Source organism: Chelonia mydas, chromosome 6 (assembly GCF_015237465.2).
Source record: "Chelonia mydas isolate rCheMyd1 chromosome 6, rCheMyd1.pri.v2, whole genome shotgun sequence".
Taxonomy (NCBI): Eukaryota; Metazoa; Chordata; order Testudines; family Cheloniidae; genus Chelonia; species Chelonia mydas.
The window spans coordinates 10,540,621-10,558,215 of record NC_051246.2 but is presented as its reverse complement, the minus strand read 5'-3'; the positions used below and the strand labels follow the sequence as shown (position 1 = coordinate 10,558,215).

Sequence of the window (17,595 nt, the reverse complement as noted above, 5' to 3'; positions counted from 1 at the left end):
AGCCGTTCCAGAGCGGGCCGCGGGGAGGCGGGCGCCGTGGCGGTTACTGAGGGGAGCGGTGGAGGCGGGCGCGGCGGCCGTTACGGGGGGGAGGGGCAGGCGGGCGCGGCGGCCGTTACGGGGGCGCGGCGGCCGTTACGGGGGAGGGGCAGGCGGGCGCGGCCGCCGTACGGGGGCTCTGTGGCCGTTACGGGGGAGGGGCAGGCGGGCGCGGCGGCCGTTACCGGGGCGCTGTGGCCGTTACGGGGGGGGGAGGGGCAGGCGGGCGCTCCGCTCCCCTCAGCAGCCGGTTTCCCGTCACACGCCGCGGCCAGACTCAGGGCCCTGCCGGGCCGGTTCCGTCCTGCTCCGCCTAAGAGCCGCGCGCCTCGAGTAACCCCGGCTGCGGCCGCTGCCCGGCCTGGGGTGACCCCGCGCCCGGCTGGGCTGGGGGGGCCGGGGCGCTCCCTGCCAGTGGCCGAGGGGACCCCCGCGCGAGGGCGGGGGGGACTAGCAGGTCCCCGGGGGAGGGGGAGCATCTGCCCTGGCCGCAGTCCCAGGGCGTGGGGGGCAGAGGGGCTCCCCCCCTTTCCGGGGGGCGCAGCTCAGCACCCGCTCCCCGAGAAGCGCCCCCCGCGCTTGGCCGGGGCAGGTTGTCCCCAGCTGCTAAAGGAGACCTGCCCCCATGCAACAGCCACCCCCCTCCCGAGGCGCGACTGCTGCGCCCTGGTTTCCGTGTTTAAAACAATCCGGATTCGGTTCCTGTGTCTGCACAGAGCCTCCGAGCCCGCCCCAAGTGCCACCTCCCTGCTGCTCTGACTTGCCCTGCCCCAGTCCCCCGCCGCACGCGGCCTTTCCCGCCTTTCGCCCATTTATCCAATATTTGCTGGCTCTGAGCATCCCCTCATTTACCTTCCTTAACATTTTGCCGCTGGATGCCCTTGTGCTATTTATATTTTAATAGGAAATAATCACTGGTCATATTAATAGGTGCTCATAGCTTCAGCAGTCATATCTCAGGGAGTTTCTAGTATAGTGCTTCCTGTTTGTCTTGCTGTGTTAGATTTTCGTTCTACGTTTTTGTTTTTAATCTTTTTATTTATATACAAGTTTAATGCTGTGGGAACAGAGGACTTCAAGGTGGACTGATTTTCTGGGTTGCTGTCCAAACTTCTTCACTTTCCTTTGATCTGCCAGTGGGGACTGCCTTTGTCAACTGTTACTTTGTCTCTTTATCCAGAACCCTAATGCTATTTCACCTCACCACTGGAGTGTACAATTTGGTTCCCAAAGATTTATTAAAGGCCAGTTTTTTAAAGGTTGAAAGCACCTAGATGCTTTTGAACATCCCACTAGTCATCTAAAATACCTGGCCCTATATATCTAAAAATTATCTTATGTAAATCCTTCTCAAAGGCAAATTTCTACTGTCATTTTTTTTTTTTACTAAATATAGGTATACAGCCCCAAGATAGACTGACAACCACAAGCATTCAAAAATCATGAGTTATACACCCAAAAGTCATGAAGTTAAATACATACATACATTTTGGGTTCTTTTAATTTGCCTTTTTGTTTCTGAGCCTTTAGGGCATACTAGCTTCATGCTTTTGCTATATTTACCCCCAAAGATTCCATATGCTGAAAAGAGTTGTACATTCCTACAACATTCAACACCATTTTGGACTTCTGGTAATATGTTTTCCTCCCCCTGTTTGTAACTGCAAACTTATTAAAAATCCTTATTTCTCTAAGTAATTTCCCATCCTGCAAATATTGAAGTTTACACTTTCCTCTTCTATTACTTCATTTGTTCCATACATAGATATTAATTTTTGTACCGAACTGTTTATTCTTCTAATTACATATTTTAATTTCATTGTCTTTTATGTATATTTTGTTATGGCACATTTCAGTGATGTTCTTCATTCTGACAAGTTTATTGTTCTTTACTGCCAAAGTCAAGGATTTTTTTAAACAATGAATATACTGTTACTTCTTTGCATTGGTTGGGTGGGGACATGGTGGTGATATCACCTAGCTTGTCTTTTGGTGAAACTAAAAGTGCTTTGGGTCCACTGTGTTTTTACAGGTTTCAGAGTAGCAGCCGTGTTAGTCTGTATTCGCAAAAAGAAAAGGAGTATTTGTGGCACCTTAGAGGCTAACCAATTTATTTGAGCATAAGCTTTCGTGAGCTACAGCTCACTTCATCGGATGCATCCGATGAAGTGAGCTATAGCTCATGAAAGCTTATGCTCAAATAAATTGGTTAGTCTCTAAGGTGCCACAAGTACTCCTTTTCTTTTTGTGTTTTTACAGTGGGATAGGTAATGCATGTTTGTTACCCTGTGATTAAAAACATCCCTTTTCTTAGCACCTAGGACACAGATGTTAAATGAACCATTATTATTCAGAACTTGACAACCCTGATACTGATTATATGCTAACACTGCTCCTTTGCCATCAGATGTATTTGCGTCTGAATGCCTGCAGCCCCCCAGTTATGTGGGTATCAGGAAAAAACAGTTAAAACATTTTAAACTAAAGCATTAATAGAGACTTTTCCTCCCTTAATTTCACTTATTTCCTTCCCTTTAAGTTATTAAAGGCTAGTCTACATGGTGTGACACTAAAGGTGTGACATTAGTGAACATAAGTTACAATGCCTTACACCTCTCTGTGAATGCTCTCTTTCAGAATTGGCCTTAGTTTTGCACTGACAGGGCCATCATAGAAGATTGTAGGAGTGTTTCCCCTAAAAACTATTAATCATCAGGGCTTTTACTTGTTTTCAACATTTTTAAAGTTTTGTATAGTCCAGGTGCCATCCACATTTGATTTTCTAAGCCCAAAGAGAAGGGGAGAAGCAGTGGAGCACTCATTTAGCTCTTCTGATTGTTGTCCCCTGTAGAAAAGCATTTTCAATATTTCACAGGTATCAATTTTGACCCAAGAAAATTTCAATAAATTGAAATATAAGGTTAAAGGTTAAATTTTGAGGTGATCTCTTTCCTTCTCTCTGCCCTGCATTGGTCAGGACATCTTTCATGAGCAGGAGAATGAGGGCCTCATCATGTCATGTATAATGGGGCTTTTGGCATCTTACTGAAAATTAGTAGGTTTTTTGGTTGGCCCTCTCCCAATATAAAAAAGGGGAGGGGGGGCTGACGAGAACTCAGGATCCTGAGACTGACAGTCCCCAGGGCCAATGGGGAGAGGGCAGTGCTCCAGGTCAGTCCGATTGACAGGGCAGGCAAGCCAGTGAGGGAGTCAGGAACTCGGGGGCTCGTCCTCTATGTGAGCTGGAGCTGCCTGTGCCAGATCAGGGCAGAGCTAAGGAGAGCAGCAGCCTGAGCTGGGCTGGAGGCAGTGCAGCAGCACTAAGCCAGAGGAGCCAAGTTGAACTGGAGGCAGAGGAGCCAGAGCTAGGGGTCTGAAGCAGCACAGACCAGTTGTGCCCATGGTGAGCCAGGGCTGAGCTACAGCAGGGAGCTGTGGGGCCAGAGTCAGGATAGCAGATGCTGGCTGTACCACAAGTAACACCACAGCCAAATGAGGTGAGCAGCTGGGGAGAGTGAGGGGGGAATCCGGGCAGAGGGCCCAGTGCAGGGAGACGTTGCCAGACTGGAGAGGGCACGGGAACTAGGGTTGCCAGGCGTCCGGTTTTCGATCAGATCGGCCGGTCAAAAAGGGGCCCTGGCGGCTCCATTCAGCACTGCTGACCGGACCGTTAAAAGTCCAGTCAGCGGTGCAGCAGGGCTAAGGCAGGCTCCCTGCCTGCCCTAGCTCTGCGCAGTTCTCGGTAGCGGCTGGCATGTCCCTGCAGCCCTTAGGCGCAAGTGTGATCGGGGCGAGCTACCCCTGTCCCGAGTGCCGCCTCTGCAGGTCCCATTGGCTGGGAGCTGCAGGGCGGTGCCTGCAGGCACGGGCAGCGCGCACCACGCGGAGCTGCTTGGCTGCACCTCCGCCAGTCTGCCTAGGGTCCAGATATGGCAGCTGCTTCCTGGGAGCCTGCCTTAGCCCTCTGTATGGCCAACTGGGAGCCGCCTGAGCTAAATGCCATTTGGCCAGAGACCACACCCCGAACCCCCTGCCCCAAGTCGGAACCCCCTCCTGCACCCTGATTCCCTCTTACAGCCCACACCCCCTCCCACACCCCAACCCCTGCTCCAGCCCTGAGTCCGCATCCAAACTCCCTCCTGGAGCCTGCACCCCTGCCCCAGCCCTGAGCCACCTCCCAGAGCCCGCACCCCCTCCTGTGCTGGAGCCCCTCCTGCACCCTGAGCCCCTGATTTCTGGCCCCATCCTGGAGCCTGCACCCCCAGTTGGAGCCCTCACCCCCTCCCGCATCCCAAACCCGTGCCCCAGCCCAGTGAAAGTGAGTGACGGTGGGGGAGAGCGAGCGACGGAGGGAGGGGGGTGGGGCCTCAGAGAAAGGGCATGGGGTGGGGCAAGGGTGTTCAGTTTTGTGCAATTATAAAGTTGGCAACCCTAACGTGAACCCTATGGGAGGGCCAATACGGGGAGAAGGGTCTTGCCACCTATAGCCTGAGGGCGTGTGGCCACCACCGGAGCAGGTATCTGACCTGTGGTATCACCACAGTGCAGCAAAGGCCTGAGAAGGAGGCCTGGGATGTGTGAGAAACAGACTGTGAACGTTTATGGCTGTTTATGGTGTTCCCCATGCTCATATGGTGGGGTCCTTTGTTCCTTTAACCTTTTCTATTTTTTCCCTTATTTTTCTCACAGTTGCTGTTTAATAAATTGTATTTGGTTTGAACTTAATGTAGTGATCAGTTGGTCAGGGAAGTAGCTGGTGTGGAGAGAGAACCTCAGAGTGGGGACACCCCAGTGCCTGTCCTAAGGGAGCACAACAAGACTGCGGGTTAAGCTCCCCCAGGAATCCTGGGTCCAGCCTTGTCGGGGTTACAATGAGTCTGCACAGAAGAGTGGAAGGGGAGTCCTTGAGGTCAGGCAGGTCTCCATGTAAAGGGAATGGGAGCGGGGACTTGGATCCTTTTGCTGTCTGATTCCACCAGGGTAGTGTAGGGAACTTTCCTGGCTTCTACAACAGCAGGATCATCCCCCTCCGCCCCCGCACTTACACTGGTAGATCCTGCTGTGCACACTGAAGGTTTTGGCCTAGCTGTACAGTGATCCACTCTATGAGCAATGCATATGAAGTGGTGGCTCTCTTGTCCAATTAGAATTAACCAGTTGATCCATATTTTTGGTGCTCTGACTGTAAAGATTCCCCTTGATCTCACCTCTCCCTGCTTGCTAACCACACATGATATAAACCTTTTCTTTTACTATGTGTTCTCAGGAAAATATAACTTACAAACATAGCTTTGCCTCTTACACCTTTCATATATTATGATACTAATATTAATGAGACCAGATTGCGATATTTGCAAAGGTGTGAGGTTACAAGTCAATAGGTGGCAACAAAAATATTTGCAGCTCACTTAAAACATTGTGATGTTGTGTCTCTTGGGATGTGGAAGACCCAGCAGAAAGGGAGAAGATATTTGAACAGGGGTCTCCCAGATCTCATGTCAGTGCTTTAACCCCTGGGTTAAAAGTTACAAGGTGGGCATTACCTCCTCCTCTGGCTGTTTTGCGTGCAGTTAGGCACCTACCCAGCTCATTCTCACAAGAAACAGATTGGGCTTCTAGGCTACCTGGCTCCAGGAGAAGGGTTCCCGTTCATGGATCACTAGGTACCTACTTGCAGTGGGGACTTGGGGATGAACAGTGTCTGAGGAGTGGGGCTTAGTACACACCCCTCTGGTGAGTGTCTCCCATCAGCAAGTTTAGGTGGCTCCCCATCTAGCATCCTGGCTTTTATGGATCCCACTCTGTGGTGCCTCTCTCTCCCTGTTCATTGTATAGGGAGCATAAGTCTCTTACTCAAGCTTTGTGAATCATAGAGGTGTTCCTGTGACTTTTTAGGCACCAAAAAGATAGGCAATGCAATGCTCAGCGTCACAACACCTAAGTCCCGTTGTGAATTTAGTGCTTAGGCCTTTTCTTCACTGTTAAAAGTGATTTATTTATTTTTTTAATTTCAGGGTAACTTAAGGTGCGGGAGCTATTCTGAGGTAAAAACACACCGAGGCCAAGGCACTTGGTTTTAGCAGTGAGGAAAAGGCCTGAGAAAATGTCTCTGGAATAATATCAAGGGGCGCTGTGCTTATGTGTTTGTGCCAAAGTAGAGAAGTACAAATTTTGTTTTGAAAACTGGATCAATATGTGTAACAGTTAGGGATGTAAAAGTTTAACTGGTTAACCAATAAGCTTGATGCTTATCGGTTTCCGTTAACGATTAATCTCCGCTGCTGCCCCGTGCGCCCCAGGGTCCCAGCTGCTGCCCCGTGCGCCCAGGGGGCTAGCAGCTGGGACCCCAGGTGCACTGGGATGCTGGGCGTGGGTGGCAGCAGAGCCCTGGGGCAGCAGCGGAGCCCCACATAAAACATGGAGGTGCTGCAGCACCCCGTGCACCCCTAGTTCCCTGGTTAAACATTTAACCGTTAGAATTTTAATAGGTTACACGGTTACTTTTTTTACACGCTATTTACATGCCTAGTAACAATGACAATGGGGGGAACAATATATAAGGAACAATGGTTGATTTTCTGCCTAGTTGGTGTTTCATGTGCATTAAATTTCATGTTCAGTGTTTCATGTACATTAAATATTTGTTTATTATAGAAATTCTATGCAATTCTCTACAATACAGAGTTCAATAAAGAAAAAACTACACCTCCATTCAGGTTTTTACTTACAATAGCCCTGATGTGCACAGTTGCAACACTCACACTATAAGAACTCTTATATTTACAAATATAGTTTATTAATACATTTAGCACAGTCACAAGCATCCCAACTTAGTAAGATAGATACACTACAGAATATACATCTGCACGTCCATTTACTCACACCATCTCCTGTAGAACAACCTGAAATGTTAGCCATCATCTTCATCATCGCCATCACCTTCCCCCTCATCACCAGTGGCCCAAGGACTACATCTCTCTCTCCTACTGCCCTTAGGCTGGGTGCCACTTTTATAATACGTTGTGCTGATGCCGCTATGTTTGATGAATATTCAGTAGGGGATTTTCCCCCTTTTCCTTATTTGTATTTCCTCGCCTTACTAATGTTGGAGTCTTTTTTTCTTATAGGTTAGTATATCAATGATCTCAAATTATTATCACATATGTCAATTTGTTACCATAGCCCTTTTGTGGTTAGGTATCACATTTATTTCTGTTCTAACTGGTTATTTCAGTTCTTTCCAAGTTGTGTACCTGTTGAGTTTAAAATGGTATGAACTTAGGAAAGCCTGTATGTCAACATGCTTTAAGCCATCCTCTATATGAAAGGTCGCAGCCATACGTGGACCTTATGCTTTAGCTCATCACCATCTATCTAGGTGAAAGGTCCCAAACATATGTATGCTAACTTTGCCTTAGGTCAACGTACAGGATGTGGCCTGCAGGTCCCTTGTGTTACAACCAAAATATTCTCTAATATAAACCTATTATAGTAAAACAAATAACCAAACCCATAAGAAGATATATAGGCAAGCAAGCAAGCTGGCCTTACATGTATCTCATGTACCTGTTATCTACATCAGTTCGTTGACAGGACATTTCTGTGGTTGACTCATGTACCTGTGGTCAGAATTTCCCCTTAAACTCTATTTTCAGCTCCCCAAATACTTGGGGTTTTCGTTGGGTCGTTTATCTGTGCAAAGTTTATCTGTTCAAAGTTCACAGGCTACACCTGCAGGGCAAGAAATCTCTGTCAGGCTCTGGAGTTGGGCTGGGGATGAGGGGTTTGGGGTGCAGGAGGGAACTTCGGGCTGGGGTGTGGGGAAAATGAGGGCTCCGGCTGGGGGTGGGAGAGGGGATGAGGGGGTTGGGGGCTCTGGCTGGGAATGAGGGGTTTGGGTGTAGGAGGGGGCTCCGGGCTGGGCCAGGGGATTGGGGTGCAGGTGTGTGGGGGGGGTACCAGTGACGCTTATCGTGGCTCTGAGGAAGTGGCTGCCAGGTCCCTGCAGGCCCTAGGTGCATGGGTGGTCAGGCGGCTCTGCGCAGTGCACTCTGCCTTCGCACCCACAGGTGCTGCCCTCCACAGCTCCCATTGGTTGCTCTTCCTGGCCAGTGGGAGCTGCGGAGCCGGTACTCAGGGCGGGGGCAGCGTATGGAGCCTCCCTGGCTGCCCATGCGTCTAGGGGCTGCAGGGACCTGATGTCCGCTTCTGGGAGTAGCGCAGAGCCAGGGCAGGTAGGGAGCCTCCCTTAGCCTCGGGCTCCTGCTGCACCGCCAACCAGACCTTTAACGGCAAAGGAAAAGAAAGAATGGTGGGGCAGAATTGTAAGGCATGGAAGGCACACAGAGCCTGGGACAATGGGGGACCCTGGTATGGAGGCACACAGATCCCCTGGCATGTCGCTGAGGGGGAAGTGAGGTGGCACACTGGGCCCCTGATATGGGGGAAGGGTTGGGGAGGGTTTGTAGGGAGTCCCTGAAATAGAGTGAGATGGGATGGTGGCACAAAGGAAGCTTGGGGAAGGGAATGGAGGGATGTGTGTGCAATCAGCTTGGCCAATAGAAGTAATGGAGTTATGTTTGAGCCAATGAGTCAAAAGGCTTCTGAGCCTAGCTTGGAGATGGCCGCTTAGTTCTCAGATCATTCACTCATAGAAATGTAGTGCTGGAAAGGACCTCGAGGTTATTTAGTCCATCTCCCATGCTGAGGCAGGACCAGGTAAACCTAGACTATCCCAGACCGGTGTTTTGCAGCCTGTTCTTATAAACCTCCTATGATGGGGATTCCACAACTTGTGTAGGTAACCTGTTCTGGGCCTTAACTATCCTTATAGTTAGAAAATTTTTCTTAATATCAAACTTAAATCTCCCTTGTTGCAGATTAAGCCAATTGTTTCTTCTCCTGCTTTCAGTGGTCAAGGAGAACAATTGATCAGCATCCTCTTTAAAGGAGTCCTTCACATATTTGAAGATTGTTATCAGGTCCCCCCTCAGTCTCCCTTTCTCAAGACCAAACATTTCAGATTTTTTTATTCTTTCAGAAAGCCTATTTTATGAGGATTTTTTTTTCTTTGCTCTCCTCTCCAATTTGTCTTAAAGTCTGGCACCTCAAACTGGACACTTTAAGAAAGTGATAAGGCATGTAAAAATAGAAAATATAACACTGTAGAAATGACAAAGTTACAAAGCAGTAGCTAATAAGGCAAATCTTTAATCCACATGAACAAAAAAAGGATTGTCTCTGACTCTCACTGTCAGTCCCTTCTACACTAGCCAACTATATACTTTGAAAAGGGAAAGCTGGAATATCCATATCTTATTGCTTATTACTGAAAAAGGAGAAGTAACTCAGGACATTGAGTGGGGGAAAAAAAAGGGGAAGTTCCTTACTCCAGCATGTTCCTGTTGTAACAAGCAGACCCAGAGTGGTAGAGTTTGCTTTAAGGTTAAAGCTTCCTGGTGAGGACTCCGCAGAATAATTTCTTCAGTCTGACTGGTTGAAAATGGAAAGAGCTATAAAGAACTCTCCTCCTTTGATAATCATTTTTTGCTGAAAAAGGAGGAGGAGCTCAGGACTCTGATGTGAGTGAAGTGGGAAGTTCTTCCCTGCAGCTGCAGACACAGAGCAATAGAGTTTGCTTTAAGCTCAGAGTTCCCCGTGAAAGCCTCTGAAGAAATAATTTCTTTGGTGCAATTGGTTGAAAACCGACTGTATTTGAAAGGTGTTTCCTGAGTTAACAGAAGTATTTTACCCTATTAGAATCTTTCTGTTCTCCAGTCTCTAGAAAGCACCAGGAAGAAACCCAATCAACTCAGGGACTCAGCAATGGCAAGAGGAACCACTGGAGTCCATGGCTAGACAAAGAAAACTGTACGTACTAATTTCCTTTTAGTCGCCATTCTGCCTAGTGATATTTACATTCAGATTTGCATTTCACACTGCTGTGCCTAGCAGAATGGAGTTGTGGTCCATGAGTAAACCTCTGAGGCACTGTGGTAATAAATACTACATTACAGGTCCACCTGTTGTAATAACTGGGGCAGTACAGGACTGTGGGAAAACTGCTAAAATTTTATAAAATGTTCCAGTCACCTATAACAAATGCCAATGGGAAATGGTTCAAAAGGGAGACAGACAGATTGGGTTACTCCCAACAAACAGGCTTACTAATCTAACTCAAAAGTCTGTGTCAAGATCATGCCTGGTAAACAAGAGGAATGTGGAATCAGAAATCAATGGGGGAAGTTTTTCCATCCAGCCACAGTTTTAAGTTTGTTTTAGCTAAAAAAGTAGTGAGTTGTAAGTTCTTAGGTGTGTTAACCTCTGAAAGGTTTAACTGTGATTTTGAAAGCATCTAATCAAATAAGATCTGTAAATCCTATAACTCTAGGATTGTGTTACGATTGTGTCTGGTAAACTAGAGGAGTGTGGGATCAGAAATCACTGGACCAAAATTGGTTAAGGTTAAGGTATGTATTCAGTAGCTGAAAATTCTGGCAAACTAGCAATTGTTGTCCAAGTGTGTTTTAGCTTGTTTGATTGGGCTAAGCATGCAAAGTCATCTGCTAATGTTCTTATTTGAAAAATCAGAGCATTTAACAATTTTGTTTGAGAGTTATTGCTATTTTTAAAATCTTCTTACAAATGCTTTGTTTCTCTTTTTCTTTTGTGTATTTTAAGGTTTGTAGTTTCTGTAACTGGTAATAACTTTGAACCTTCAACGTAAAGGCATTTTTAAGCAAAATGCAAAAGTGATAAAATAAAGTGTTTTAAATTGGTAAAGGTTAAGCTGCTAAAGCAAACTTCTGCTCAGACAACATCATGAGTAACTCTTTTTTAACTGAATGCCAGCTTAATTCGGGGCGGCTACTGCATTGACTATACATTGAGTTTTAAAGCATCGGAAATGGTTGTTGCAGCCCCCAAGTTTTTTGTGATTGGAAAAACAACACAATTTGTCGGTGGTTGTTTTTGTGTATGTGAATCAGCACAGTTCTAGTGATTCAGCTTAGATCTCTGGGAGGGGCTAAATTGCCTCAGTGGCTGTGAAATGTTGGTGGGCAAGGTCTATCATAGACTAAAATGCCAGTGTATTTTACTACCTTTGAGTGTTACAAATGGCTCATGGATGCAACAGTGGTTCTAAAGAATGTTAGCTGACTACTTCTTTTTAAGAGGAGGAAAAATATAGGGCTAAAATCCCTCAAGGGGATTGCAAGTCAGCAATTTTAACCACTTGTGTATGATATTTTCATGGTTTATGTAAATGTGCAGCTTTAAATGAGGAGGAGGGTGTAGCCTATAGGATTAACCTGCTTGCTTGCATACATATACATATAGTCTTTTTTTATAGTTTAATATAAATCTATAAACCTATTACAATAAACCAAATACTTAAAGTAAGTTTGGCTGTAATGCAAGGGACCTACAGGCCATATCCTGTATGTTGAGCTAAGGCAAAGTTAGCATATCTATGTCTGAGACCTTTCACCTAGATAGATAGATAATGGCATAAGGGGTTTCCAAGTCTGTACCCTCAAATTTAACAGGTACACCACAAGGAAAGAACTGAAATAACCGGGAGAATAAAAATAACATGTGTGTATATGATCTAATGTCATTAATATGTACGAACATGTCATCAATACACACAAACATACTAGCCCATGGAGTAAGTGTACGCTAACATTTTTGTGGGTGGGAAATAAAGTTTGAGCATAGAAGGAGGGTTCGGACACCTGCACCCTATAAAAGAGGGCCTTGCTAGAGAGGCTGTACTTGTTTTTCTTAGAACTTTCTAAGTTCCAAGGGGACTAGGCTAAGCTTGGTTTCCCTAAGCTTTTGTTCTTAATTTTCTGTATTAGCTTTTAATTTTAAGTTTAAGTTAGTTAAGTAAACTCTAAGTTAGCTTCGATAGCGCTTAGCTCTAGCTTCTTCTAAGCTTTGCGCCTCTCACTCGAACCTGAACCGCCAAACGCGAGGCTGATCCTGTGTCTCTCACCACTGGGTTATCAAGGAAGGGTGTGAATATATTAACCAAAGCTTTGTAGCATATAATACCATAATACCATGTGTATCTTTTGAAAGGCAGTAATACAATTGTAACTTTGTAACTCTGACTATTTTACCATTTAATTACTACTTCATTTATCTTAATAAAAAGTCTTTAAGGCTATATCTGTCTCAGTGTAAGCTTCCTATCATACCCCTAGGGTCCTTTGTAAATTCTGTGGATGCTAATTTGGGACAAGAACCTTATTATCTTCTAATCAAACAAATTGCTGAGCCTAAAACCCGTACTATCCAAATTAGTATTATTAACCTCCTAAATCAAGCAACAGACTGGCGAGCCAGGTAGGACACTCAAGGAGTGTGTGACAGGAATTTTCAGGGATTCCAGGCATCTTTAGACCCCTGGAAATCTCACCTGAAGCATAAGTGAAGAGTTAGAATTAGAGAGCAAGATTGTGTGTTTTACTCACTCACTCTTAAGAACACAGGAACCTGATTTTCTGTGACTGCTTCTTGGCAGTGATCCCAGAATTTCCTGTTATGTACTGTAGTTAGACTTAGAGTTTTAGCTTAGAGGTTTTGAATTTAATCTTGCAAGATAAAGAGTAATAGTGTTATTATTTAAAGTGATACATGCATTTAAGGGGCTTTGTTGAAGGTTGAAGTTATAATGAATGGCACCAATAAGATATTAGCAGTAGCATCAGGCCCGATGACCCACACTAGTGGTGGCAGGGGAGTTAATAAATCTATATATTAATTGCTGCCAAGAGGCTGCAGTAACTCAGAACTTGTAAGTTTCGATTTACCTTATTTCAGTCCCCTCAACTCTCCTGGGCTGCACCTCTGATCTGTCTGCCTCAGTTTCCCCCAGCTGTTTGGCAGGTCCTGACAGAGGGAAAGAGACCTCTCGAACAGCTACAAGCCATCGAGGGAAGAAAGGAGAACACGCCCCCACCCCTCTATCATTTACTTGGGACTTATTGAACTAAGTGTAAAAAACAGTTTAGGGTGTTGTTTCCTGTTGTTTCTGTGAAGAGACGCCTTCAGTTTCAAAGTAAAGAACAGCAGAGTGTTCATTATATAGTTTATTACATAGGCTCATCAGTAGTGAAGTTTTAGAATTAAAATAAGTTTTACGTTACATGTTAAGATGAGTGCAGCAAGGTCAAGAGTAGAGTCTGTTGGAGTTACCCGCAGTCCGGCTTTAAAAAATTTTGCCAGAAAATACATTCAGGAACATGGAGGAGGTTTAGTACAACTGAGAAATAGTTAAATGATCTCTAAACATTGTAACCCATGGGGTTTTGTAAGTGAGGTGTTTAATGTAGAAACAGAGTAAAAAAAAAGAAAGGCTAAACTGGTGAAGGGAATAGCTGTTGAATGTCTGCTCGTGGCTTGTAGTTTGCTGGGAAAGAAATTGAATAAAAAATTAGAGTTACTCAGAAAAGTCCAGCAAACTTTGGATGAGGGAGGAAAGGTTATTCAGGATTTAACAAATCGGCTACATGTACCGTCAGAGAAGCGGTCAGTACTTTCCAAAAGAAGCAGGAGATAAAAAAAACATTAAAACGGTGCAGGTACCAAATACAGGAAGCTGGAGAGGAAGCACGTTGTTGGCAGGAGCAAGTGAATGCCAGCTTAAAATCGCTGGACGGCTACAAATCAGACCAAGGTCGGCTGTTGAAAAGAATCGAAGAGTTGGAAAAGATAGAAAATGTGTTAGAGGACGACAAAGAATCAGTTCCTATCCCTATTGGCATGGTGAAACTGATGAAGATAGAGAAACCTGCAGGGCCAATTACTAAAAGTAGGGTGAGAGCGTTAGTTCAGGCTGATACAGTACCTTTAGGAGTGGAGTTGGAGATTGAGTCTCAGAAGCCACTGGCATGGTGTCTCCAGTGGAGGGGTATGATTTAAACAAAATAGTGGCTAATCATGCAAACCAACCTGAGTTACAGGCTTTACTTCGCAAGCATGCGGATGCCTTTGCTAAACACAAACATGATTGTGGATGTATGGCAGTCACTATTGTTGTAAAAGGAAAAGATGTATCAGCCCAGACCAGACTAGACAAACCCATACTTAGAAAAGACTATCAAGTCTTTGCTGACACAGGGAGTACTACGTAGATGTACTTCCACTGGCAATTCCCCTATTTGGCCTGTGAAGAAACCAGATGGTTCTTGGCGTCTCACAGTTAATTACAGACACCTAAATCAGGTCACTTGTGCCCCTACAGTGGTCAAAATGCCAGATATAATCGAGTCCTTTGATCCAGAGGTTGTGTGGTTTACTGTCCTTGACATCAGTAACAGCTTTTGGACATTACCATTGGCCCGCATTTCACAGTACTGTTTTGCATTTAGTTTCCAGGGGGTCCAATATTCCTAAACACGTTTACCCCAGGGATATAAAAATTCTCCAGCTTTATTCTATGTGCAAATGAGGCGGGTACTGTTGCAATTTTCTAAACCAACTGTTCTGTTTCAATACGTAAATGACCTTTGTTTAGCAACACAAACCAAGAAGGAGCATCTGAAAAGGCTTGACAAGCTCCTGCAGATCCTAAAGGAAGCAGGACTAAAATGCAATCTGGCCAAGGCACAGCTAATGGCCAACCGTGTCTCTTTCTTGGGCTTGACCCTGACAAAATGGGGTAAAACCCTGGCGTAACAAAAAGTAAATGCAATTCAAACATTGCCTTTACCACAGGACCGAACGGCTTTAAAATCCTTTTTGTGTTTAACTGGGTACCACAGGAATTTCATTCTCAATTTTGCTTCCATTGCAGGTCCCTTGTACCAACTGTTAACGAAAAGTATCCAATGAAAATGAACTGAACAACACACGGAAGCAGTATCCCAGCTAAAACAGGCCATTGTCAAGGCTCTGGTGTTGATCACTTCAAATCCTAAGATATTCTATCATCTAAAGGTAGTGGTAAGCATTAATACATTAGTGGCTGTGGCTTCACAAGAGAGGCATAAAAAAATCAGACCTGTGGCCTATGCCTCATGTTTAATGTCATCAATTAAACTTAAGTATAACAATTGTAAAAGTACCTATTGGCCACCAGTTAGGCCATACAACACTTTTATTTTTTAATTGGCCTCAGCCCAATCATATTACACTCATTGCACACTCCCCTTCAGTTCTTACTGTCCAATAGGGTATAAGATGGGCAAGTCTCAAATGCTCGCCTAGCCCACTGGGCATTGGTGCTGCAAAAACTATTGCAGTAAAACCTGTTAGGACACCATCTTTGTTACCAACTGCCCTACTGTACCAAGGGGAGCCACATGTGTGTCCCAATCTTAAGCAGTTGAATCTAAGGGGGAAGGAAAAAAAAACCTTTTCCAACCATTAATCCAGAAAACTAGTTATTTACCATCAAGGCAAACCTTATACCGGACTTAAAATCTATGCAGTTCCTCCTGAGGAGAAAAAAGAGCCTTGGAAGAAGGCATATTCACGCATTCCACATTTGGCTCAATATGCTAAATTAGCAGCGATGGCTTGTGTGTTAGAGTACTGTGTGCAGTTCTCCATCACCACATACCAAAGTATCTGTCTGTTTTCAAACTCCGTATGGGTATGCAATTCTCTCACAAAGTTTCTACCATGCTGAAAAACAAATGGGTTCACATCTTCTAATGGCTCACCTATTAGGTATGCATCGCTGGTAAAATACATCCGCTGGTTAGCAGTAACAATCGCTGTGCCAGGATGCCAATTAAAGTAAAAAAAATAAAAGCTCACTAAAAATTAAAACGCTATGCTACAAAAAATGGGGGAGCTAATAAATTAACCCCAAAAGAAGCCCAATCAGGGGAATTCGAAAAAAATAAATACATCAAAAATATTCTGTTACTACCCCTCGCCAAGGCATATTCTCAGGGAGGCCCTAAAATAGGTCGGCGTGGAGCCCCAGTTGCAATACTTCAGGAACCACAAGCTAATCCAGAGGTGGGCAAACTATGGCCTGCAGGCCACATCTGGCCCACTGGACTGTCCTGCCCAGCCCCTGAGCTCCCGGACGGGGAGGCTAGCCACCGGCCCCTCCCCTGCTGTCCCCCTTCCTCCCCCATCCCCCGCAGCCTCAGTGCGCTGCGCTGCCAGCGCTCTGGCCTGCCGCTCCTGCCAGGCAAGGTGGCGGTGTGGCTGCGAGCTCCTGCTGCTCTGAGCGGCATGGTAAGGGAGCAGGGAGGGGTTGGATAAGGGGCAGGGGGTCCCAGTGGGCAGTCATGGGACAGGGAGCAGGGGGCGGTTGGATGGGGCAGAGGTTCGGCAGGGGGACGGTCAGGGGACAGGGAGCAGTGGGGGTTGGATAGGGGGTGGGGTCCCGGGAGGGAGCAGTCAGGGGACAAGGAGCAGGGGGTTTAAATTACAAATTGCATTTGTTAAAAGGAGAGGTTGGGGGCGTGAGGGTTTCTCGAAAATTAAAAAGGGGGTGTGATGCCGGAAAGTTTGGGAACCAATGGTCTAGAAGGTTTACTTGGTCCTGTCTTAGCCCAGGAGATTGGACTGGATGACGCTTTGAGGCCCCTTGCCGCCCTACATTTCTATAATTCTATGAAATGCAAGTGAGAAATTAAAAGATCCTATGTTATGCTTAGGTAGTTTTATATTTGGTATGTATAACCTTGCAATTCCAATTGTGAATGCAAAGTCAGTCTAACATCCATAAATTGGAGTATTAATTAGATTCAACAAGGAGTTTTGGAGTTAAATGTTTTGGGGTTACTTATTGAAACTATCCCTTTATGTTATTGCTTCCATAAAGTTTAATTTAAGGTAAAAATAGAATCATAGAATATCAGGGTTAGAAGGGACCTCAGGAGGTCATCTAGTCCAACCCCCTGCTCAAAGCAGGACCAATCCCCAACTAAATCATCTCAGCCAGGGCTTTGTCAAGCCTGACCTTAAAAACCTCAAAGGGAGGAGATTCCACCACCTCCCTAGGTAACGCATTTCTGTGCTTCACCACCCTCCTAGTGAAATAGTTTTCCCTACTATCCAACCTAAATCTCCCCCACTGCAACTTGAGACCATTGCTCCTTGTTTTGTCATCTGCTACCACTGAGAACAGTCTAGAGCCATCCTCTTTGGAACCCCCTTTCAGGTAGTTGAAAGCAACTATCAAATCCCGCCTCATTCTTCTCTTCTGCAGACTAAACAATCCCAGTTCCCTCAGCCTCTCCTCATAAGTCATGTGTTCCAGTCCCCTAATCATTTTTGTTGCCCTCTGCTGGACGCTTTCCAATTTTTCCACATCCTTCTTGTAGTGTGGGGCCCAAAACTGGACACAGTACTCCAGATGAGGCCTCACCAATGTCGAATAGAGGGGAACGATCACGTCCCTCGATCTGCTGGTAATGCCCCTACATATACATCCCAAAATGCCATTGGTCTTCTTGGCAACAAGGGCACACTGTTGACTCATATCCAGCGTCTTGTCCACTGTAACCCCTAGGTCCTTTTCTGCAGAAATGCTGCCTAGCCATTCGGTCCCTAGTCTGTAGTGGTGCATGGGATTCTTCC

The 17,595-nt window shown here is 45.7% G+C and overlaps 2 protein-coding genes across 12 annotated transcripts in view; both read left to right on the top strand.

Annotated features, from left to right (window-relative positions):
* The window catches only part of LOC119566362 (zinc finger and SCAN domain-containing protein 2), a 558,782-nt gene that overhangs the window by 425,939 nt on the left and 115,248 nt on the right, over positions 1 to 17,595 (top strand). The gene's annotated exons all lie outside the window — the stretch shown is intronic.
* Positions 1 to 17,595, top strand: part of LOC102937449 (zinc finger protein 585B) — a 31,120-nt gene that overhangs the window by 194 nt on the left and 13,331 nt on the right. For 3 of the 10 annotated variants that reach the window (XR_006291690.1, XM_043549185.1, XM_043549188.1), the window contains exons 1-2: positions 9,638 to 9,909; positions 14,846 to 14,994. The gene's annotated coding sequence lies outside the window, so the exon portion shown is untranslated. Of the gene's footprint in view, positions 1 to 9,126; positions 9,910 to 14,845; positions 14,995 to 17,595 lie in introns of those variants that run through there. The other 7 variants (XM_043549184.1, XM_043549189.1, XM_043549187.1 and 4 more) reach the window with 6 other exon arrangements.